The sequence below is a fragment of the Ovis canadensis genome, chromosome 1 (genome assembly GCF_042477335.2).
Source record: "Ovis canadensis isolate MfBH-ARS-UI-01 breed Bighorn chromosome 1, ARS-UI_OviCan_v2, whole genome shotgun sequence".
Classification (NCBI taxonomy): Eukaryota; Metazoa; Chordata; class Mammalia; order Artiodactyla; family Bovidae; genus Ovis; species Ovis canadensis.
The window spans coordinates 229525630-229550711 of NC_091245.1; the positions used below are offsets into that span (position 1 = coordinate 229525630).

Here is a 25082-nt window from a genome sequence, read left to right on the forward strand (position 1 = left end):
AACAGAGTCTGGAGGTTTTATTTGAGATTGGTGTGAAACAGCTAACAGGGTGGTCTCATGGTATCAGTGGGCAAGAACTCAAGAAAGTATCCCAAGCCTCCAGGAGTCAGGTTGGGCCCAGTCTTTTTTCCATCATTTCCCAGGACCTCAGGGAGGCCCTAGTGTGGGAGTGGCGGGGGTCCTGATACCAGGAATCAAGTCACATCCTTTTGTAAAACAACCACCGAGGCAGAGGTTAAAGTCTAATTCTCTTTAGGTTTCTCTTCACCAGGACTGCCATACATCCTAGAAGAATAGCCAGGAAGGGAGAAATGCTATGGAGTGCGTGTTAGTTAAGGGTGATGGTAGCAGTGGAAGGTCAGGGGGTGGTTACCACAGAATGATTTGTATGAAACTGAGCCCCTGGGGTTAGTGATAAAACAGCAAGGTCATGCAATGGCAATATATTAAAATTCTCTTCTGGGCGAGGTGGGGCTAATAAGAATGTACTTTTAGAGATTATTTTGAAGTGTCTTTATGTTTTCAGCTACTACTTTTGATGTTAATAATGGAAACTAAATATATCCTTCCTACATATGGCTTTTTTCTCTTAGTGCTTTCAGGTTCCTTCTTTATTTGAATTTTATGATATACTTCTAAGGCAGGCAGTCTGATTTTATATGATTCCATCTTGGCATCATTAATGGAAATCATTAAGCTTTGAAGTGAGATGGGCAAGTGTTTCAAATTTTAGTTCCTTATTTACTAGTTGTATGTCCCTGACCTTGGCAAGCTATCAGCCCTCTGAAACTTAACTGCATTTGTTCACTCAGTCTGGCTCCTTCTCATAACTGCCTGAGAGGGTGCTCCAGAGGATACAAGGAGATAACCTCTGCAAAACGCTGGCCACAATGAGCAATCAGTAATTGCTATTTCCCCTTGTGTGAGACGGCAAATTCACCTTTGCCCTCTCACATGCCAGCTGTCATCAGACTGCACGGTTAGGTTTTTTGTTTTCTGTGTGCTGGCTCTGACACTAGAATTGAGATGTGTGGACACCAAATGATTACTAGAAATGCTTAATGGCACTGAGTGTAATAAAAACCACAAGCCCACTGAATGTGATGAATTAGACTTCTATTTGTACAGATGACCTCCCTGAATCCACAGACCAAAGTTCATCAAGATTACTGCGATCACATGGAGCCGCACGTTAAAGAGTACAATCTCACCAATTAAAAATTTGTAGGGTATACACACTGACAGTCTGTCAGCATCCTGATAACTTTTTATTAATGAGTGTCTCAGACTCAGGGCGCCCTCTCCATTGTGTATCTGGGAGAACCTTCCTGTCTTTGGTGTCACGTAGCCCTATTTACACACATACCCGTTTACTCATGTGGGGGAGATGGCAGGCAAAGGGATGCTTATCAGCCTCTGCAGGATGGATGATCTGCTCCTGGACTTCTGGGCCACAGCTCCTTTCTTGCCTCCTCTGTCTCTGCTCAGTGTCTTTTTCCAGTCCACTTTGCAGAACGTGTGTCCTCTACCAGTTCCCCAGGATTCTGTCCTCAGTTCCCTTTCTTTTTTTTAAATTTACTTTTAAAAAATTCTATTTATTTTTAATTGAAGAATAATTGCTTTACAGTATTGTGTTGGCTTCTGCCATATATCAACATGAATCATGCTGATAGGTATACATATGTCCCTTCCCTCTTGAACCTCCCTCCTACCTCCCTCCCCAATAAATCTACTTATTTTCTTTAAATACTAGCAACTATTTAAAAATTTTAACACTACAGAGATGGTTAGATGGCATCACCAACTCAATGGACACGAGTCTGAGCAAACTCCAGAAGATGGTAAAGGATAGGGAAGCCTGGTGTGCTTCAGCCCATGGGGTTGCAAACAGTTGGACACGACTGAGTGACTCAACAGCAACAAAAGACACACACATACACACACACACACATGCACACACACACACACCCCTCTCACCTCTGCATCCCAACCCAAGCTCTGCCTGGTACCCTATAGGAGCTTGTTGAACTGCCTGATCACCACACTGCAAAATAATGTCAGTCCCCGTTCTAGTCGTCTTCTGTACTTGTGGAGGGTGGTCCAGCCACACCAGCACCTTCAGGCACACCCACCTGTTGACATCTATTCACCATATCTGTATTTTCAGCTTGAGTATCCAACCTATCAAGGCTTTGTACTCTGCTTGTCTACAGGGACCTCAGAGATTTACTTTAAAAATTTTTTAAATTAATTTACAAATGTCTTTGCTTTACACTTGCTTCCTCACTGATGTAGCCTGAATCAAAGAAGCACATCAACATTAATCCACATTCAGAGACCTGGGAGTCAACATCAACACCTCCCTCCGTGCCCAGAGCTAATTACCCAGTGCAGGCATGCGTGCTAAGTCCCTAAAGTAATGTCTGACTCTTTGTGACCCTATGGACAGTAGCCCACCAGGCTCCTCTGTCCATGGGATTCTCCAGGCAAGAATACTGGAGTGGGTTGTCACACCCTCCTCCAGGAGATCCTCCTGGTCCAGGAATCAAACCTGAGTCTCTTATGTCTCCTGCATGGCTCCTTACCACTAGCGCCACCTGGGAAGCCCAATTACCCAGTATATCTTGCTAATTCTATCCATTTACTGTCTATGAAGTACCCCCTTTTCTCTTGGTGCTTTCTGATTAGGAGAGGAAAACCATAATGGCTTTGGGGCTGATTTCTAGGGTTTCTACCTAACAGCTGTGTGGTTATAAGCAAAGACCCTAGCCTTTCGGATCCTTGGTTTCTTCATCTGTAAAACACGAATAACATCTGATTTGTTGTTTACATGAGTTAGTGTTTGGTATGGAGGCCATGAAGAGCTCTGGACAGTGATACTTTGAATGGTTTCTCATGTCTTCTCAGTTACACCAGTGCTTTGACTTGGTTGCATGTAAGATTCACCTGGAGGACCCCATCCTAGGAAATCTGTTTTTCTGACAAGTACGTAGGTGATGCTGACTCTGCAGCTCCCAGGCCCACACCTTGACTAAAGAGAGGCCCCTTGGCCTGCAACCTTCCCATTCCCAGCCCCACCTCCACCCTATACACAGCCATCTTTTACAAACGTCCTCTGATCTTTACATAAAAATTACTTGAACTTCCTAGTAATTGTTTAGCACTTTTTCTGCACTCAAACTTCCAAGTAAGTGCTTAAATGAATGAGTTTATTCAAAGCTGGTAACAGCCTGTGAGATGGTACCTCCATTCTATAGATGAGGAAGCTGAAGCACAGAGAGCTTAAGGAATCTGTCCAAGGTGACGAAGGTAGTAAGCCTCAGAGATGGAATTTGACACCAGATTCCAGCCCTTGACTCCAGAGGCCAGAATCTTTAAAAATATATTATTTATTTATTTATTTGACGGCTCTGGGTCTTAGTTGTGGCATGTGGGATCTAGTTCCTGACCAGGGCTTGAAACCTGGGCCCCCTGCACAGGAGTCTCAGCCACTGGACTACCAAGGAAATCCCAGAGGCCAAAATCTTAAACATTGTACTCACTGCCTTTCTGCCTTGTCATTTCCTCATCTTAAGATCCTCCAAAAAACAACAGTCTACAGGATTTAAACCCATCGCTTTGCATAGCCTATGTGACTCTAAAGTCTCCTTCTGCACCACTTACCACCTTGTTCCCTGACTTCTAGACATTATAAACTGGTTTATCAAGTACACTTCCCCTGCATGAAACATCTCTTGACTACCTCTATTCATTTTTTACAAAGTTCAGCTAAGATATTACCTCTTTTGAGAAGTCTTCCCAGCTCTTCCTCACCAACTGCGGATTAAAAGTCACTCTTCTCTGAAAGCTCCCCTAGCACTTAGCTCTCTTGGAACTACTCCACACATACTTGCTTACTGTTGGACCCTTTACCAAACAGTAAGCACCCAGTTCAGGGCACCGCAGACTCCTGTCAGTGCACCTAGAAGGCAGATAAAGACCACCTGTTCAGGAGTGACATAAACTACATCCAATGGCACTTTCAGGCCCTCTCCTCTTAATTCCTCAGTGGGTTCTTTCTCTGGGCTCCCTCAGGCCTGTGTGAAAACCAGTCTTGATGACATTTCTTTAAAAGAGATTTAACTTAGCTTTATTGTTGAGAATTTCCCTCAAGAATAAAATGTAAAATGTATTAATAGCAAATATCCATATACCTGCCACACAGCATTTTTTTAACTGAAATACTTACCAATATTTAAATTTATAATATTGTCTCTGTTGTGATTTACAATATTGTGTTCATTTCAGGTGAACAACAAAGCGATTCAGTTATATAGTTTCAGATTATTTTCCATTATAGATTATTTCGAGGTACTGAATCTAGTTCCCTGTGCTATACAATAAATCCTGGTTGCTTCTCTATTTCATGTATAGTAGTTTGCATCTGTTAGTCCCACACTCCTAAATTATTCCTCCCTCACCCATTTCAATAACCATAAGTTGGTTTTCTATGTCTGTGAGTCTGTTCCTCTTTTGTAGACAGATTCATTTGTATCATTTTTTACACTGCACATACAAATGATACCATGTTTGTCTCCATCTGACTTACTTCACTTAATATGAAATTCTCTAGGTCTGCTCATGTTGCTCCAAATGGCAGTATTTCATTCTTTTCTATAGTTAACATTCCATCGTGTATATCTGTGTGTGTGTGTGTGTGTGTGCACACGCACGTGTGCACGTGTATGCCACATCTTCCTAACCAATTGTCTGTTGCTAGGACTTGGGTTGCTTCCATGTCTTGACGATTGTAAATTGTGCTGCTATGAACACTGGGGTGCGTGTATCTTTTCAAATTCAAGTTTGCCTCTTTTCTGGAGGCATATATCTAGGAGTGGGATTACTGGATCATATCTATTTTAGATTTTTAGGGAAACTCCATACTGTTTTGGCATATTATGTACCCTAATGGGTATACCAATTTACATTCTTATCAACAGTGTATGATGATTTCCTTTTCTTCATATCCTTGCCAGAACTTGTTATTTGCTGTCTGTTTGATAATACCAAGTCTGACAGTGAATGAGGTGATAGCTCATTGTGGTTTCGATCTGCATTTCCCTGATAAGTGATATTGAGCATCCTTTCATGTGCCTGTTGGTCATCTATATGTCTTGTTTGAAGAGATGTCTGCTTAGGTCTTCTGCCCATTTTTTGGAGTGGGGGGCAGTGTGTTATACTGAGTTATACAAGCTGCTTGTATGTTTTGGATATTAACCCATTGTTGGTCTCACTGCAAATATTTTCTCCCAATCTGTGGGTTTCTTTTTGGTTTAGTCACTAAGTCATGTCCAACTCTTGAGACTTCATGGACTATAGCCTGCAAGGCTCCTCTGTCCATGGGATTCTCCAGGCAAGAATACTGGAGTGGGTTGCCATTTCCTTCTCCAGGGGATCTTCCCGACCCAGGAATCAAACCAGGGTCTCCTGCATTGTAGGCAGATTCTTTACTGACCGAGCTATGAGAATTTCTTTTAGGGGTGATACAAATATTCTAAAATTGAAAAGAGGTAATAATTGCACAACTCTGTGAATATACTACAAACCACTTAATTGGACACTTCAAAGGTACATATTTTATGGTCTTTGAATTATTAGTGAAGCTGTCTTAAAGATAAACAACAAAATAAGCATGTATACTTCAAATTACTCTGGCATCTCGTGAGACCCTGAGTAATACTTGCTAGGAGGCAAAAGTCAGATATCAAATTTGTTCCTTTAGAAAACTAAATGTAGGGACTTCCCTGGTGGTCCAGGGGCTAAGACTTCATGCTTCCAATGCAGGGGGCCCGGGTTCAATCCCTGGTCAGGGTACTAGATCCCACATGCCACAGCTAAGACCTGGTGTAGCCACATAAATTAAATAAATAAAAAGAATTAAAAAAAGAAAAAGAAAAAGAAAACTAAATGTAACTGTCAACTAGAGGCTAAGCACCCCAGCTAGAGGTCTGTGATGAGTTTGCTTTAATCAAATCACTATTCCTGCAGCTGTTTACACTGACCATTTGGTTGATCCCCCTCAATCTGGACTGCACACATTGTGCAGAGGCTGTCTCTCTCTTCCCCCTTCCCAGTCTACTTTCTGTGTGTCTAGTAGCCCAGGGCCACATTTATCCAACTTAAGTCAAATGCAAGAGGAGATGCAGAGGCCTGTAACATCAGGAATGGCATCTGTAGTTGAAGCTTGGATAGCAAAATGCTCACTGGAAAGCAAAACGAAAGAATCAATGTAAGCGAACCTTTATATGGTATTAATACCTTAGACAGCACAGTCAGGAAAGTGTTAGTGGTTGCTCAGTTGCGTCTGACTCTTTGTGACCCCACGGGCTGTAGCCCCCAGGCTCCTCTGTCTATAAGATTCTTCAGGCAAGAATACCGGGTGGGTTGCCATTCCCTTTTTCAGAGGATCTTCCCAACCCAGGGATTGAACCCCAGGTCTCCTGCATTGCAGGTTGATTCTTTACTGTCTGAGCCACTAGTCAGGAAAGCTTATTCCTAAATAACAGAAGGCTTTTGGCGGCCTCTTCACCTTCTGAATGTTCATTCCACAGAGGGACCAAGCAATTTATTTCTGAATACTGGTAAGAGGACAGTGATAAAACCAGTCCTTGAGCCAAAGGTCAAGATTAAGCTCTTTTCTATCACTGTCTTTATATTAGTTTGTTTTTAAGTTTCTTTTTTTTTTTTTTTTTTAGACATACCTCTAAGCAACTGAACATAGGTTTGAGGCTTTAAAGAGTAGAAAGGATGTTTGGGTTTGCTTGGTTCTGTGTTTGCTCTTCCTCAACTGTGATCCAGGGACTCTGATGGAACCCCATTTTCACTTGAAATTCTAAGTCCTTGTAAACAAATTCCTTTTGGTAGCAGTAACTTATTTTCATCACATTCATCTAATTTTGTCTCTGGTTGAAATAAACAAGGTAGGCTGCTGCAATCTAGTGAACCTAATTGTTAGAAGAGCTGATGAGCAATATCCTGTTGAACACGGCATTTCTAGGTATAAGACGTGCTGTGAGTGTAAAAAGCTCTAATTATAAAGCCCCAGGAGAGTCAACCACAGTAGCAGCTGCAGGCATTAGTGACACATGAATGTTTTGTACTCCTGCCACTTCTAATGTTTCAGGATGGTGTTTCTGGAATCACATTCAACTGACTGTTAGGATAAACAAATTCCACATTTTGACAGCACAGAAGATAACATCAATGGCCTGGCTCAAACTTATAGGGAAATGCAGGCCTAAAAACCAAACCTGCTTCCTCCACTACCTGCTTTCCTTGTACAAGTAATGATACGTAAATCGGTTTAGAAGAACCTTATCATTTCTGAACAGCCACTTAGTAATTCAGACAGAGAATCAACTTCTAGTGAAACCCAAGATTTTATTTATGTAGGATGCTAATGAGTGTGTATGAGAAAATGGAAGAGTGGGTGTGTGACAACAGGGAAAGGAAGAGATTCCAGCATAATTACCTTCTTCTCTCTCCCACTCCTGAGCTTTAGTCCAAGAGCAGAGAAATTACCATGTGGAAATTTGTCTCTACCGTTAAATAGCAAGCTCTTTAAAAAGACATTTTCTTTCACTGCAAGCATGGGACATAGCACAGCGTCTGTACACAAAAAAATGTTAATGAAGGAAGGGAAGAAAGGGAAAGATAGGAAAAAGGAAAACCTTGATGTGGCTTGCCTAGTGAGTGGTATTAGCCTTGATAGCCTCTCTCTGGCACATGATGAAGTTGTTTCTTGGGGAGAAAGGAAGAGAGAATGTCTAGAGTATAGGCTTTAAACAGTGGCATTCTTTTTTCTTTTTCATGCTGAAAGAGGATATCAGCTCTTACTTGGACACAGAAACTGATAACTCTATGGAAATGGGAAGAAAGGAAAGAAAGGCAGGCCAAAATAGATTATATTAAACTAACTTTAGATACAAAGTCAGTTATTGGATCTAACTTTGCAGCAGTTAGATACAATAACAGAGAGTGTGGTCATTTCCCCTTGCTATATAAGAATTTACTGCAAATTCAGCACCTTAACACATCACACACCAATTACTGCACAATTTATTCGGATCCCCAGGAGTTTGAATACAGTTCTATGGGGTCCTCCATACAGAGTCTCCCAAGGGTATAGCTAAGGTATCAACAGAACTGTGGTTCTCATCAAGACCTTGGTGTCTTCTCCAAGCTCATTCAGGCAGAATTCAGTTCCTTGAAGTTGTAGGACTGAGGTTGTCATTGTATTGTTGGCTATTGGAAGGGTGGGGCTGGGGGCCCTCTTAACTCCTAGAGCTCACTCTTAGTTCCAAGTCAATGCACCTCTTCAAAATGGTAGTTTGAAAGCCAGCAGGAGCAGTAGTCTTATGTAACATAATATCATCCTGGTATGACTTGGCCCATCAGCTTGGATTAAGATTTTCAGCATCATATATAGTATTATCTAAAGTTGTTAATCAACCAAATCTATCAAATAACCTTATCTTATACTCCAGGGTTTCCTAAAGTGGTTTCCATGGAGTACCAGTTTAGCTTTATGTAAACAGAGGTCATTCACTTAAAAAGGTTCATGTTTTAGTAAGTTTGGGTAAATCGAGTTACCACAGTTAAAACAGTCTTCATAAAGCCTTTAATGTACTGTTCAACAGGGGATCCAAGTAGAAACATGGTTATGCAAGATACATCAAATGTTTTTCCTAGAACACCTAGGTCCCAAGGAATATACACTGAAAATGTGCACAGCTTCCTATAGTAATAAGATTCAATAAATTTTCTTGACCATTAAGTTATACTTTAAAAGAAATATTATTCTTGGATATAAATTTTTTAATCAGTTTTATAGTAATGGGCAGTGTGTAATAAATATTTACACTATAAGAAAAATATTCACATTCCTATAATTGTACAAACTTCCTTTTTAAAAGGATATTCAAATTCATTAAAATGCTAATTAAATCTAATCCTAAATTAATTATTCTTTGTCATCAACTACAGCTTGACTTTTATTTAATATCCAAATAATAAAAAGACCCAAATCAATAATATTAGACTTTCATTTATAAAAGTAGCCATGTTATCTTTCCTGTTAATAGAAAAATGAAAGAAGCTATGAAAAGTCACTTGATATTATTACTTTTGAAGAAGCAAAATACATTTGAAGATTTCTACTTGAAAATCTTGCTTAGAGTCAATTTACTTGTAAAATGAGAAGAGTGTTTTTTAAAAATTGACTGTCGTGGTCCTTTATGTGTAAATGCAAATCCTGTATTTGTGATTTCCTATGGAGTATTCTTCTCTAAGGATGGTCCTTCCTGCTGCTGAGAATGGGTTAGCTAGCACTTAGTCTATGAGGAAGCAAACACATTCACAGACAGTCTACAGGCGAACTTAATCTGGTTTAATCAGGCCCAGTGTTCCATTTCTTTTAAGACTGATAGATGGGGGGGTGGTCCTAAGACGGCGGAGGAATAGGACGGGGAGACCACTTTCTCCTCCACAAATTCATCAAAAGAACATTTAAACGCTGAGTAAATTCCACAAAACAACTTCCAAATGCCAGCAGAGGACATCAGGCACCCAGAAAAGCAGCTCATTGTCTTTGAAAAGAGGTAGGAAAAAAATATAAAAGACAAAAAAAGAGACAAAAGAGGTAGGGACAAAGCTCCATCCCAGGAAGGGAGTCTTAAAAAGAGAGAAGTTTCCAAACACCAGGAAACACTCTCACTGCCAAGTCTGTGGCGAGCCTTGGAAGCACAGAGGGCAACATAACAGGGAGGAAAAATAAATAAATAATTAAAACCCACAGATTACGAGCCCAAAGGTAACTCCCCCAGCAGAGAAGCAGCAGCAGATGCCTACAGACACCACTAGCAAGCGGGGGCTGGGCAGGGAGGTGTGGGCTGCATTGCTTTTTAAGGATCGGGCCCGAATGCCCCGAGGGTAATCAGAGCAAACTAACTTGGGCTAGCAAACCAGACTGTGGGATAGCTACCACGTGAAAAGCTCTAACATAAGACACCACCAGGACCGCACACAGAACAAAGGACAGAACAGAATTAGGCGGCTGCTGACCATCCCCCTCCGGTGACAGGCAGCCAGAGCCGGAAGGGCCAGAAGGGGGCAATCACAGCACCAGAGAGACATTATCTACCAAACTACAAGCAGGCTTCTTTGCTAACTAAGACTTCTTGGGGTTCTGGACAGTCATCATCTGCCTGAGAAGGTGCGCCAGTTGTACACCCAGAAAAACTGAGCAGCAGGGACAGGAGAGGCGATAAGTCGCAGCGACTGCGCTCTCCAAACACCTGAGCTACTCGGCCCTGGGAAGGGCACAAAACGCAGGGCCAACCAAGTCTGTGCCTCTGAGGACTACCTGAGTGCCTGAGCCTGAGCGGCTTACACCTGGGAGGTGCATGCAGCCCAGGGCTGACCTCAGATGGTTCCCGGTGGAGCAACCTAGAGCCTGAGCAGTGTGTGCCCTGAGCAGGGGGCAGGCCCAGCGTGGCTGAGACACTGAGAGCACACGCCAGTGTTATTTGTTTCCAGCATCCCTCCCTCCCCACAGCGCGACTGAACAAGTGAGCCTAAAAAAAAGTGTCCACCACCGCCCCCTTTGTGTCAGGGCGGAAATCAGACACTGAAGAGACCAGCAAACAGAAGAAGCTAAAACAGAGGGAACCACCTTGGAAGTGACAGGTGCTAAAACCCTGTCGTTAGTACCAACTACACAGGAAGGGGCCTACAGATCTTGAGAAATATAAGCCGGACCAAGGAACTATACAAAAATGAACTGACCCCACACTGCCCACAACACCCCCAGAGAAAGTTCTAGATATAGCTTTACTATTTTTACAATCACTTTTTTTTTAAAACTTTAAAAAATTTTTAATTCCTCTATTACTCCTTTAATTTTCATTTTTATAACCTATTACTTTTCAAAAAAAAGAACCTATTTTTAAAACAAATTTCATATATATATTAATAATTCTTGTGACTTTTTTTCTTCTTTAATATTAAATTTTTGAAAATCCAACCTCTACTCTAGATTTTTAAGCTTTACTTTTTGGTATTTGTTATCAATTTTCTACCTTTAAAAACCCAATCTTCAGTACCCATTTTCACTTGAGAGTGAGATTACTGGCTTGACTGCTCTCTCCTCCTTTGGACTCTCCTTTTTCTCCACCAGGTTGCCTCTGTCTCCTCCTTCCCCCTTCTCTTTTCTACCCAACTCTGTGAATCTCTGTGTGTCCCAGATGGTGGAGAACACTTAGGGAACTGTTTACTGGCTGGATCTGTCTCTCTCCTTTTCATTTCCCTCTTTTCCCCTCCTGGCCATCTCTGTCTCCTTCCTCCCACTTCTCTTCTCTGTATAACTCCATGAATACCTCTGAGCGGTCCAGACAGTGGAGCATACATAAGGAAGTGATTACTACTAGCTTGCTCTCTCCTCTTCTGATCCCACCTCATCTCATTCCAGTCACCTCTAACTCCCCCCTCCCTCTTCTCTTCTCCATGTAACTCAGTGAACCTCTCTGGGTGTCCCTCAATGTGGAGAAACTTTTCATCTCTAACCTAGATATTTTATCATCGGTGCATTTTAGAAGGAGAAGTCTTGAGGCTACTGTAAAAATAAGACTGAAAACCAGAAGCAGGAGGCTTAAGTCCAAATCCTGAGAACATCAGAGAACTCCTGACTCAAGGGAACATTAATCGATAGGAGCTCATCAAACGCTTCCATACCTACACTGAAACCAAGCACCACCCAAGGGCCAACAAGTTCCAAAGCAAGACATACCACGCAAATTCTCCAGCAACACAGGAACACAGCCCTGAGCTTCAATATACAGGATGCTCAAATTTACCCCCAAACCATTAACATCTCATAACTCATTACTGGACACATCATTGCACTCCAGAGAGAAGAAATCCAGCTCCACCCACCAGAACACTGACACAAGCTTCCCTAACCAAGAAACCTTGACAAGCCACTGATACAACCCCATCCACAGTGAGGAAACTCCACAATAAAGAGAACTCCACAAACTGCCAGAATACAGAAAAGCCACCCCAAACACAGCAATATAAACAAAATGAAGAGACAGAGGGATAACGAGAAGGTAAAGGAACAGGATAAATGTCCACCAAACCAAACAAAAGAGGAAGAGATAGGGAATCTACCTGATAAAGAATTCCAAATAATGATAGTGAAAATGATCCAAAATCTTGAAATCAAAATGGAATCACAGATAAATAGCCTGGAGACAAGGATTGGGAAGATGCAAGAAACGTTAAACAAGGACCTAGAAGAAATAAAAAAGAGTCAATATATAACGAATAATGCAATAAATGAGATCAGAAACACTCTAGAGGCAACAAATAGTAGAATAATGGAGGCAGAAGGCAGGATTAGTGAAGTAGAAGATAGAATGGTAGAAATAAATGAATCAGAGAGGAAAAAAGAAAAGTGAATTAAAAGAAATGAGGATAATCTCAGAGACCTCCAGGACAATATGAAATGCTCCAACATTAGAATTATAGGAGTCCCAGAAGAAAAAGATGAAAAGAAAGACCATGAGAAAATACTTGAGGAGATAATAGTTGAAAACTTCCCTAAAATGGGGAAGGAAATAATTACCCAAGTCCAAGAAACCCAGAGAGTCCCAACAAGATAAACCCCAGGCAAAAAACCCCAAGACACATATTAATCAAATTAACAAGGATCAAACACAAAGAACAAATATTAAAAGCAGCAAGGAAAAAATAACAAATAACACACAAGGGGATTCCCATAAGGATAACAGCTGATCTTTCAATAGAAACTCTTCAGGTCAGGAGGGAATGGCAAGACATACTTAAAGTGATGAAAGAAAATAACCTACAGCCCAGATTACTGTACCCAGCAAGGATCTCATTCAAATATGAAGGAGAAATCAAAAGCTTTACAGACAAGCAAAGGCTGATAGAATTCAGCACTACCAAACCAGCTCTCCCACAAATGCTAAAGGATCGTCTCTAGACAGGAAAGACAAAAAGGGCGTATAAACCCGAACCCAAAACAGTAAAGTAAATGGCAACGGGATCATACTTATCAGTAATTACCTGAAATGTAAATGGGTTGAATGCCCCAAACAAAAGACAAAGACTGGCTGAATGGATACAAAAACAAGACCCCTATATATGTTGTCTACAGGAGACCCATCTCAAAACAAGGGACACATACAGACGGAAAGTGAAGGGCTAGAAAAAGATATTCCATGCAAATAGAGACCAAAAGAAAGCAGGAGTAGCAATACTCATATCAGATAAAATAGACTTTAAACACTAACAGTGGGATACTTTAATACCCCACTCACACCTATGGATAGATCAACTAAACAGAAAATTAACAAAGAAACACACACTTTAAATGATACAATAGATCAGCTAGACCTAATTAATATCTATAGGGCATTTCACCCCAAAACAATGAATTTCACCTTTTTCTCAAGTGCTCATGGAACCTTCTCCAGGACAGATCACATCCTGGGCCATAAATCTAGCCTGGGTAAATTCAAAAAAATGGAAATCATTCCAAGCGTCTTTTCTGACCATAATGCAGTAAGATTAGATCTCAATTACAGGAGAAAAACTATTAAAAATTCCAACATATGGAGGCTGAACAACACACTGCTGAATAACCAACAAATCACAGAAGAAATCAAAAAAGAAATCAAAATATGCATAGAAATGAATGAAAATGAAAACACAACAACCCAAAACCTGTGGGACACTGTAAAAGCAGTCCTAAGGGGAAAGTTCATAGCAATACAGGCATACCTCAAGAAACAAGAAAAAAGTCAAATAAATAACCTAACTCTACACCTAAAGCAATAGAAAAGGAAGAAATGGAGAACCCCAGGGTTAGTAGAAGGAAAGAAATCTTAAAAATTAGGGCAGAAATAAATGCAAAAGAAACAAAAGAGACTATAGCCAAAATCAACAAAGCAAAAAGCTGGTTCTTTGAAAGGATAAATAAAATTGACAAATCATTAGCCAGACTCATCAAGAAACAAAGGGACAAAAATCAAATCAATAAAATTAGAAATGACAATGGAGTGATCACAACAGACAACACAGAAATACAAAGGATCATAAGAGACTACTATCAGCAATTATATGCCAATAAAATGGACAACGTGGAAGAAATGGACAAATTCTTAGAAAAGTACAACTTCCCAAAACTGAACCAGGAAGAAATAGAAAATCTTAACAGACCCATCATAAGCATGGAAATTGAAACTGTAATCAGAAATCTTCCAGCAAACAAAAGCCCAGGTCCAGATGGCTTCACGGCTGAATTCTACCAAAAATTTAGAGAAGAGCTAACACCAATCCTACTCAAACTCTTCCAGAAAATTGCAGAGGAAGGTAAACTTCCAAACTCATTCTATGAGGCCACCATCACCCTAATACCAAAACCTGACAAAGATGTCACAAAAAAAGAAAACTACAGCCAATATCACTGATGAACATAGATGCAAAAATCCTTAACAAAGTTCTTGCAATCAGAATCCAACAACACATTAAAAAGATCATACATCATGACCAAGTGGGCTTTATCTCAGGGATGGAAGGATTCTTCAATATCCACAAATCAATCATTGTAATATACCACATTAACAAATTGAGAAATAAAAGTCATATGATTATCTCAATAGATGCAGAGAAAGCCTATGACAAAATTCAACATCCATTTATGATAAAAACTTTCCAGAAAGCAGGAATAGAAGGAACATACCTCAACATAATAAAAGCTATATATGACAAACCCACAGCAAACATTATCCTCAATGGTGAAAAATTGAAAGCATTTCCCCTGAAGTCAGGAACAAGACAAGGGTGCCCACTTTCACCACTACTATTCAACATAGTTCTGGAAGTTTTGGCCACAGCAATCAGAGCAGAAAAAGAAATAAAAGGAATCCAAATTGGAAAAGAAGAAGTAAAACTCTCACTGTTTGCAGATGACATGATCCTCTACATAGAATATCCTAAAGACTCCCCCAGAAAATTACTAGAGCTAATCAATGAATATAGTAAAGTTGCAAGATATAAAATCAACACACAGAAATCCCTTGCATTCCTATACACTAATAATGAGAAAGTAGAAAAAGAAATTAAGGAAATAATTCCATTCACCATTGCAATGAAAAGAATAAAATACTTAGGAATATATCTACCTAAAGAAACTAAAGGCCTGTATATAGGAAACTATAAAACACTGGTGAAAGAAATCAAAGAGGACACCAATAGATGGAGAAATGTACCATGTTCGTGGATTGGAAAAATCAATATGGTGAAAATGAGTATACTATTCAAAACAATCTATAGATTCAATGCAATCCCTATCAAGCTACCAACGGTATTTTTCACAGAGCTAGAACAAATAATTTCACAATTTGTATGGAAATACAAAAAACCTCGAATAGCCAAAGCAATCTTGAGAAAGAAGAATGGAACTGGAGGAATCAACCTGCCTGATTTCAGGCTCTACTACAAAGCCACAGTCATCAAGACAGTATGGTACTGGCACAAAGACAGAAATATAGATCAATGGAACAAAATAGAAAGCCCAGAGATAAATCCACACACCTATGGACACTTTATCTTCAACAAAGGAGGCAAGAATATACAATGGATTAAAGACAATCTCTTTAACACGTGGTGCTGGGAAAACTGATCAACCACTTGTAAAAGAATGAAACTAGAACACTTTCTAACACCATACACAAAAATAAACTCAAAATGGATTAAAGATCTAAATGTAAGACCAGAAACTCTAAAACTCCTCGAGGAGAACATAGGCAAAACACTCTCTGACATAAATCAAAGCAGGATCCTCTATGACCTACCTCCCAGAATACTGGAAATAAAAGCAAAAATAAACAAATGGGATCTAATTAAAAGTAAAAGCTTCTGCACAACAAAGGAAACTATAAGCAAGGTGAAAAGACAGCCTTCAGAATGGGAGAAAATAATAGCAAATGAAGCAACTGACAAACAACTAATCTCAAAAATATACAAGCAACTTATGCAGCTCAATTCCAGAAAAGTAAACGACCCAATCAAAAAATGGGCCAAAGAACTAAATAGACATTTCTCCAAAGAAGACATACACATGGCTAACAAACACATGAAAAGATGCTCAACATCGCACATTATCAGAGAAATGCAAATCAAAACCACAATCAGGTACCATTTCAGACCAGTCAGAATGGCTGCTATCCAAAAGTCTACAAGCAATAAATGCTGGAGAGGGTGTGGAGAAAAGGGAACCCTCTTACACTGTTGGTGGGAATGCAAACTAGTACAGCCACTCTGGAGAACAGTGTGGAGATTCCTTAAAAAACTGGAAATAGAACTGCCGTATGACCCAGCAATCCCACCGCTGGGCATACACACAGAGGAAACCAGAATTGAAAGAGACACGTGTACCCCAATGTTCATTGCAGCACTGTTTATAACAGCCAGCCAGGACATGGAAGCAACCAAGATGTCCATCAGCAGATGAATGGATAAGAAAGCTGTGGTACATATACACAATGGAGTATTACTCAGCCATGAAAAAGAATACATTTGAATCAGTTCTAATGAGGTGGATGAAACTGCAGCCTATTATACAGAGTGAAGTAAGCCAGAAAGAAAAACACCAATACAGTATACTAACGCATATATATGGAATTTAGAAAGATGGTAATGATAACCCTGTATGCAAGACAGCAAAAGAGACACAGATGTATAGAACAGTCTTTTGGACTCTGCGGGAGAGGGAGAGGGTGGGATGAGTTGGGAGAATGGCATGAAACATGTATAATATCACATAAGAAACAAATCACCAGTCTAGGTTCAATGCAGGATACAGGATGCTTGGGGCTGGTGCACTGGGATGACCCAGAGAGATGGTATGTGGAGGGAGTTGGGAGGGGGATTCAGGATTGGGAACATGTGTACACCTGTGGCAGATTCATGTTGATGTATGGCAAAACCAATACAATATTGTAAAGTAAAAAATAAATAAAATAAAATCTGAAAAGATTATAATTCAATAATTTTAAAAATTATATTTCAATAAATTTTTAAATGTTTTTTCACAAAAAAAAAACCTCCCTGAAATACCAAAAAGAAAAAACGACTAATAGATGAATAATGTCAGGATATGTGCCCTATTTACTCTTATAAAGTTGGGCTGGCACCTTTGCACCAAGGACAAAATGGGACTTAGCACAGGATTTAAATGAGTTAATTACTCTCTCTATTTGATCACTGAAATGTTTTCAACTTCCCATGACAATTCTAAGCTTAGTAAAATTGTAACACAGTAGGTATAATGGGCATTTACTTTGGAGGCTAGCATTTACATACAAAGGTAGAACCCAATGGACTTTCAATAACACTCAAATGTAGGCAGATCATTAAGCTATGTGCTAGAATCTTGAGGGTCTTTGGAGAATAAGAAAATTGGTGAAGAAATGAAAACACTACTGAAGAGCCAGTCAACATAATAAGCTGGGTCAAGATGCTCAGACTCCATGACTGCGCTTAAAAAAAAATTATAACCATACTCTAATCTCCCTCAAACTCCTTAGAGTTCTGACAATTTGCTGTTTATTGTATTCTGCAGCAGTGACATTCCCCTTTCTCTTTAATTTTCATCATGGCATTGATTCAAATGTTCCTTCACTTGGGATCATTTGGGAAGAGTTTTACCACGTTCCCTGAGCTAGCTGGAGACACACTCAGCTCTCTCTTTCTAAAGTGTCACATGCAAAAATGAAAGCTATATGAATCATCTCTATTCAAAGTCCCACTTTAAAAATAATGACATATTCCATAAATCTATACCTTTCCAGCTAGAAATATCAGCTGAAATATTTTAAACTAGTTCTTAATGATATGGCAAGACAGGTATAAAAAGAAAGTGAACTGCCTTTGGTTCAGACAACATTCCAAACATCATCATCTAGAAAACTGAGAGACAGACTCTTTTCTTGCAGATGAGTACTTAATCCATTGACATGTGCTGTCCTTAAAGATTCATTTACTGCTTAACCCTTTAGAAAGTTTCCAAATTATGGGCATATCATTCTAATCAGTGAAAGTGTTAGTCGCTCAGTCGTGTCTCTTTTGCAACCTCATGGACTGTAGCCCACCAGGCTCCTCTGTCCACAGAAGGCTCCAGGCAAGAATACTGGAGTGGGTTTCCATTTCCTCCTCCAGGGGATCTTTCTGATCCAGGGATTGAACCCGGGTCTCCTGCATTTGCAGGTGGATTCTTTACTATCTGAGCCATCGTGAACCCATCCTAATCAGGGCCTCCTCTACATAAAACTGACAGTGAAACTGCTCTCAACAAGTTCCCTGTTCCCTAACTCGGTTCCTGTCACTGAGTTCTTCATGCTCAACCCCATCTCTCCTACCAAAACCTATTTGTACTATGCCTTACTTCTCCAACAGAGATGTGATGAAATAAGTTTCCTGAAAGAAGCAATTCCTCGTGTGTTTCCTAAGCCCTATTTGGAATTGCCCACTAGACAACACAACCTGGATGCCCTGCAAGCACCTGAAATCCAAATGAACATCTCTCCCTGCATCCCCCTCCAGCAACCTGTTCCTACTTCTGGGTTCTGGATCTTGGCTAAGGCACCATCATCCACTCATCTGCCTCATTTAGAAATCTGAGAGCCAACTGATCATGTCGTAGTAGAATTATTTGTTTGCATAAAAGTTTCATCCATAAGACTGTTTCTTTTTTATTGTGATAAAATATACATATTTATCATTCTTTTTATGGAAGTATAGATGATTTACAATATTGTGTTAGTTTCAGGTGTGCAACAAAGTGATTTGGTTACACATATAGTCTTTCGATTCTTTTGCATTATAGTTTATTACAAGGTATTGAATATAGTTCCTTATGCTATATGGTAAATCTCTGCTATTTATTATATATGTATTAGTGTGCATCTGTTAATCTCATACTCCCAATTTATCCCTTTTCCCCACTTCCCCTTTGATAACCTAAGTTTGCTTTCTATGTCTCTGTCTGTTTCTGTAAATAAGTTCATTGCTATTATTTTTTATTTTCTACATATAAATGATATCATTTAAGTTTGCCATTTTCTAACTTCACTAAATATGACAATCTCTAGGTCCATCCCTGTTGCTGCCATTGTGTGTGTGTGTGTGTGTGTGTGTGTGTATATACACCACTTCTTTATCCATTTGTCTGTCAATGGACACTTAGGTTGCTTCCATGCCTTGGCTATTGTAAACAGTGCTGCTGTGAATACTGGGGTGCATGTATCTTTTTGAATTAGAGCTTTCTGGAAAAAAACAAAAAGACTGTTAGTTCTTTAGAGAAATATGATGAGTCTCTCCCAGAATACAACACCAAACTATACTGCCTAAGTGAATATGTGTTTGATGCTGATAGAGATCATAGTCAAATGCAGTTAACTATCATATGTGTGTGTGTGTGTGTGTGTGTATAGTTGTTATTTAGTTGCTCAGTTGTGTCCGACCGACTCTTTTGCAACCCAATGGACTGTAGCCCACCAGGCTCCTCTGTCCATGAGATTTTCCAGGCAAGAATACTGGAGTGAGTTGCTATTTCCTTCTCCAGGGGATCTTCCCAACCCAGGGATTGAACCCAGATCTCCTGCAATGCTGGCAGATTCTTTACCACTGAGCCACTAGGGAAGCCCTTGGTCAATTTTTTAAGTTAGCAGCTAGGCTGCCATCAAAGGAATTACAGCATTGGTAAAGTTTTCATACCCGGGTACCCACTTTGCATGAAACCTTGATAAATGAGGATAAATGGGTAATTCCAAAGCATCTCAGGAGGCCAGATGTCATAGGTGGAACAGCCACATCTCCTGTTGACCTGGCCAACCACGAAGTTAAAGGCAGGACAATCCTTTCCATAGGATTCGGTCAAGACTGGAAATTCTGAGCACTCCTCTTTCCAGTTGGGGATATACTTTTCACAAGGGCATGCAATAAAAGGCAAACACTGGATTCAGATTGAATGAGGGTAACTCACAATACCCATCTGTTCTAATCAATAAAAAAGGTACACCAATTCTATGAAGGGCAGTATTTGGCTTGGAGGCTGCCTGCATACATACTGATCAGGTTTTAATTAGCCACTCCAAACAGCAGTAAGCTTGGTAAACTGATTCTTGCTGAAGAAATAAAGCAAACCAATCAGAAGACCACTGAATCAGTTGGACAAAAAAAAAGCAGAACTAAAATATTTACTCTGACATAAAACAGGAGGGCCCAGACCAGGCACAGCTGCATGACACAAGAAAGCCTTTGTCTGGAGACAGGTCCCAGGTGGTAGGTGTTGGAGCTAAGTTGGGGGATTTAATTAGGGAATGCAGCTGAAGGATATAAATAATGACTAGTTTAGAGATGCCGCTCACATCTCCTGATCAGCTGGCGCCAGCATTAATAGAACACATCTGCTAGAAAATCCCCTTTAGGGTTTCAGATCACATTAGACAAATTGCTTTCACTATAAGTGCATTATCTCCAGGTCCTGGCACAGAGGTTTTATGAAGAACTTGCACATATCAGTGGCACAACTATATTTCAGTCCACCGGCTCACTTCACTGAGGTACCCTGTAAGTACCTAGTGTTCCAGCGAGTTTGGAAGTGAAAAAAGAATCACCAGCGTCATCTCAAAAATGAGACTGGGTCTGCAGTGAGATTCTCGGCTCAAACTGCTAATACTAGGAAAGCAGACTCAATATAGTACATGATTATGTTATAATGCTTTTAGTGTGTGTGTGTATGGGGGAGGTTCTGCATCCAGTAACAATTTTCCCCCATTCACTCCCTCTTTGCTCCTCTACCAGCACACCCCTAGACTTATTGCTCCTTAATTTATAACCGTGACTCTCCCCAGGGAGCAGCTGTCTCCTATGACAACTCCTTAAATATGGAAATAGAGTTGCCAGCACACAGCACAGGGGAAACTCAGGCACACTTCTTTTGCTCCAAACCTGGTAGAATTCAACTGCTTGGAGGTGGTACACTATAACTCTCCCAGATATCCCCAGCCAGAAGATGAAGGCAAAGACAGAAATAGCTGAAGAGTTAGTGCTTATCCTACTTTATACTATTAAAAATCTTAACTTGGAAAAAGGAAGTGATAGTGTTTGGCTTTATGAACCAATGGCATCAGTTTCCTAAATCTGAGAATCTGGAGCACAAAAACAACATGGATATTTAACATTTGGAGACTGATGTCAGAAACAATTCTGTTCAGTGACACACCAAATTTGAATATCTTCTGTAGTAGAATTTCAGGGAGAGATAAATCCTGGCAAGCATCACTTTCTGTGCTGAACTCAAAGTGTGTAGCAAGCCAACAGGTTTGCTTTTCAAGTATAAAGGATTTCAGTTGGACATATAGCTCACAGCTGGTTTTGAGCTTTGCTTTTGTGACTTTTCAGTTAAAAAAAAAAAAAACCTTTGGGAAAGAATAGAAAAGGACAGCCTATAAATAGTCTTTTTATCTGACCACCTTTTCTGACTCAGACTAATTTGTGGTCAGAGGCAAAGGAGGGAGGTGGAAGGAATAAAATCAATAGGTTCTTACACTGCATTTTAAGAGGCTGCAGAAATGTGGTATTGACTTCAGAGGGTGGGAGATGAATGACAGGAGGGGTTAGGTAACAAATCTGGTCAACCAGATTTCAAAATATTATTTTCATTAAGATAATGTAGAAGGTCAATTTGCATCCAATTAAGAAAAAAAAATGAACAAACACTGCATCTTTAAATAGTATGGGTACTATGTGGTCAAATTTTTTTTTTTAATTTCTGAGTAAATTTAACTTTCTCTATATAAGTCTGAAAGTGAAAGTGAAGTCGCTCAGTCGTGTCCGACTCTTTGTGACCCCATGGACGGTGGCCTACCAGGCTCCGCGATCCATGGGATTTTCCAGGCAAGACTACTGGAGTGGGCTGCCATTTCCTTCTCCTACATTATAGTAAATGTTTCATTCTAAAAAGGGGAAGTTGGAACCACCTTTGGGGACAACACTGTGGGCAAGCTAGCCAGCACACTGCGGCTTACCATTCATCACGACCACCCAGGCACTGGCAATTCACAACAGAGTATAGAAATTCCTACTAGGAGTCACTTGCAAAGGGATGTTTTCTGAGACATCATCCTCCTTCACTGGCAGCTCCTCAAGCCTTGCAGTGTCTTCCTTATTTCCCTGTTTTGAAGTGGGCAGCCTAGGGCTTAAGTCCACAGAACTCTTCCTCAGTTACACTTATGCCCTAGCTGACCACATCCAGTTTAATGGCTTTAAAATCCATCTCTCTGCAGGTGATTTCCAAACTTTTGTTTCCAGCCTTGATCTTTCTACTGAGCTTCAGACTCATATTCAATTACCTACTTAATCCAACTTAGCGACTCAGACTTAACACCTCCCAGACTAATATCCCGAGTCTCTTATTCCAGGAAATGTGTTGCTCTTGTAGTCCCTGCCTCAGTACACAGTGACTCAGTACACAGCAGCTTGGGCCAAGACACCTGGAGTCAGCCTAGACTCTTCTCTCTCACTGCACATCCAATCCATTAGAATCCCCACTGGCTCTACCTTCATAACCAGGTCTCACACCTCTGTTGCTACCATTTGGTCTCAGTCACCTTTGTTTTCCTCCTGACTTGATTCTCTGCTTCCCTCTTCTCCCTCCTACAGTCCATTATCTGCTGCCAGAGAAACCATGTTGCTCAGCATTCGCTCCCATCTGATGGTAGGTCTATATAATGGCCCACAAGTGCCCTGCCCCCAGCTATTTCTCTGATCTGATCTCCGATTCCACTCCTCTCCCCCTTGCTCTCTCTCCTCAAGCTACTGGACTCCCTGACCTTCTCCCTCAAAATCAAGCTGCTCCTCCTTCTGGGCTTTCACCCTAGATGGTCCCTCTAAATGGAAGAGTCTTCCCCCAGACAGCCACTGTTCATCTTCCTCTGTTTTCAAATATTCCTGCTCATGTCTTCTACATGAGGCTTTCCTTGGTTACATTATATATAATAGCATTGCTCTTTTGCCCTGGCATTCCTCCCTTCTCACCCCCAACAATCTTTTCTCTAGAGCCCTTAACACCATCTGGCATACTATGTATTTACTTGTTTATTATCTGTCTCCCCCTATTAGACTATAAGTCTGCAGGTGTAAGGACTTTGTTCTTTCACAGTTAAATCCCTGTCTAAACAAATAGCACATAGCATACACTCAATAAATATTACATGACAGAATGACTGGGATGGTAAGAGGAGTAATTAAAAATAGCACATTTTCCTAATGGTAAAAGGGAAGGAGTTGCATTGGCAAGGGTAGGATTTCAGAAGGTATTATATGGCATAAAAGCTTCAAGCACCAGCGTGAAGAAAAAAGAAATGGGATTTTTAAGGAAAATCAATTATTAAAAATTTTTTTCCACTTCACCTTCAGCATTCTTCAACAGTTAGATTAAAAACAACTTTTTTAATTAAAAAAAAATACAAAATTCTCTCTCTAAACTGTTTCTTCATCATTTTTCAAATTGAAGTATAGTTGATTTACAATATTGTGTTAGTTCCAGGTATACAGCAAAGTGTTTTAGTTAAATATAGAGGCATATTTTCATATTATTTTCCACTAGAGGTTACTACGGAGAAGGAAATGGCAACCTGCTCCAGTGTTCTTGCCTGGAGAATCCCAGGGACAGGGGAGCCTGGTGGGCTGCTGTCTAGGGGGTCACAGAGTCGGACACGACTGAAGCGACTTGGCAGCAGCAGCAGCAAGGCTGTTGAAGATCCCTTCTTTAATTATCACGCTATACAGCCCTCTCAACTACCACACTCTTTCCATAAAACTTTCCCACGTTGAGTTTGAGGTGGATCTCTCTAGAAAACCTGTTCTCCTCACTTTTTAAAATCTTAGCTCATAAGTTAGTTGTATACATTTCATGCTACTTTAAAAAGTAGTAGCTTTCATATCTAATTCTCCTTATATTCCTCAAACTAGTATTATGCAGAAAGCTCACTAAATATTTATTGAGTGAATAAATATATAAGTTAGAAAAATGCTTAAAATGTAAATACCTTAGGAGGGCTCATATAGAATTCACATTAAGTTATGAATAGGTGATAAAAGGTCCCTTCCATTACTAAGTTGGAGAGAGAAGAAAGCTTGAGGGCACTGATAGCTACTGATGTTCAGACAGAAGGAAAAAAGGCCTGGAGACATCTTAAATTACATTTAAGATTTATATATATATATATATATATATATATATACACACACATATATATGTATTATTTTATGACTGGGCCTTGATATATAAATATTGGGTTGGCCAAAAAGTTCATTTGGGTTTTTCAGTTTTATATATTTTCCTTTCATTGGGAAAAGCTGGGTTTGTTTGCTTTTAAACTATAGGGCTTTAGTCCCTAGGGTGTTTCTGCAATCTAGTCTATAGCGTCCTCAAAGAATTGCCTGAACAGCAATTGGCTTGTGATTCATAGAAGAATAACAAGTGAAAGGAAGAAACAATTACTGTTATAGACAATCAGAAATTATAATTATTTATAGATGGTCTTAAATCTTAATAGTTTGAAGTAGACTCAAGCCATGTTCTTGAAATTAAATTCCTAGTAAGAGTTTATAATACACTTAGATTTTAGGAAGTAAAATTAATTCTTCAGTGAGTTGGTATCTTTTTCTCAACTGAGGTATAGTTGTCGTATGACACTATATTAATTTCAGGTGTATAATGTAATGATTTAACATTTATACATATTGCAAAATGATCACCACAGTAAGTTTAGCTAACATTCGTTGCCACCCAGATTTTTTTTCTTGTGAACACTTTTAAGATTTTTTTCTCTCTTAGCAACTTCCAAGTATGCAATACAGTGCTAACTAAATATTAACTACAGTTGTTATGCTGCACATAACTCTGCCTCTACAATCACCAATCTGTTTTCTGTTTATATGAGCTGTGG

The 25082-nt window shown here is 39.9% G+C and overlaps 1 protein-coding gene across 1 annotated transcript in view; it reads right to left on the minus strand.

Annotated features, from left to right (window-relative positions):
- Window positions 1–25082, minus strand: part of PPM1L (protein phosphatase, Mg2+/Mn2+ dependent 1L) — a 332089-nt gene that overhangs the window by 34499 nt on the left and 272508 nt on the right. The gene's annotated exons all lie outside the window — the stretch shown is intronic.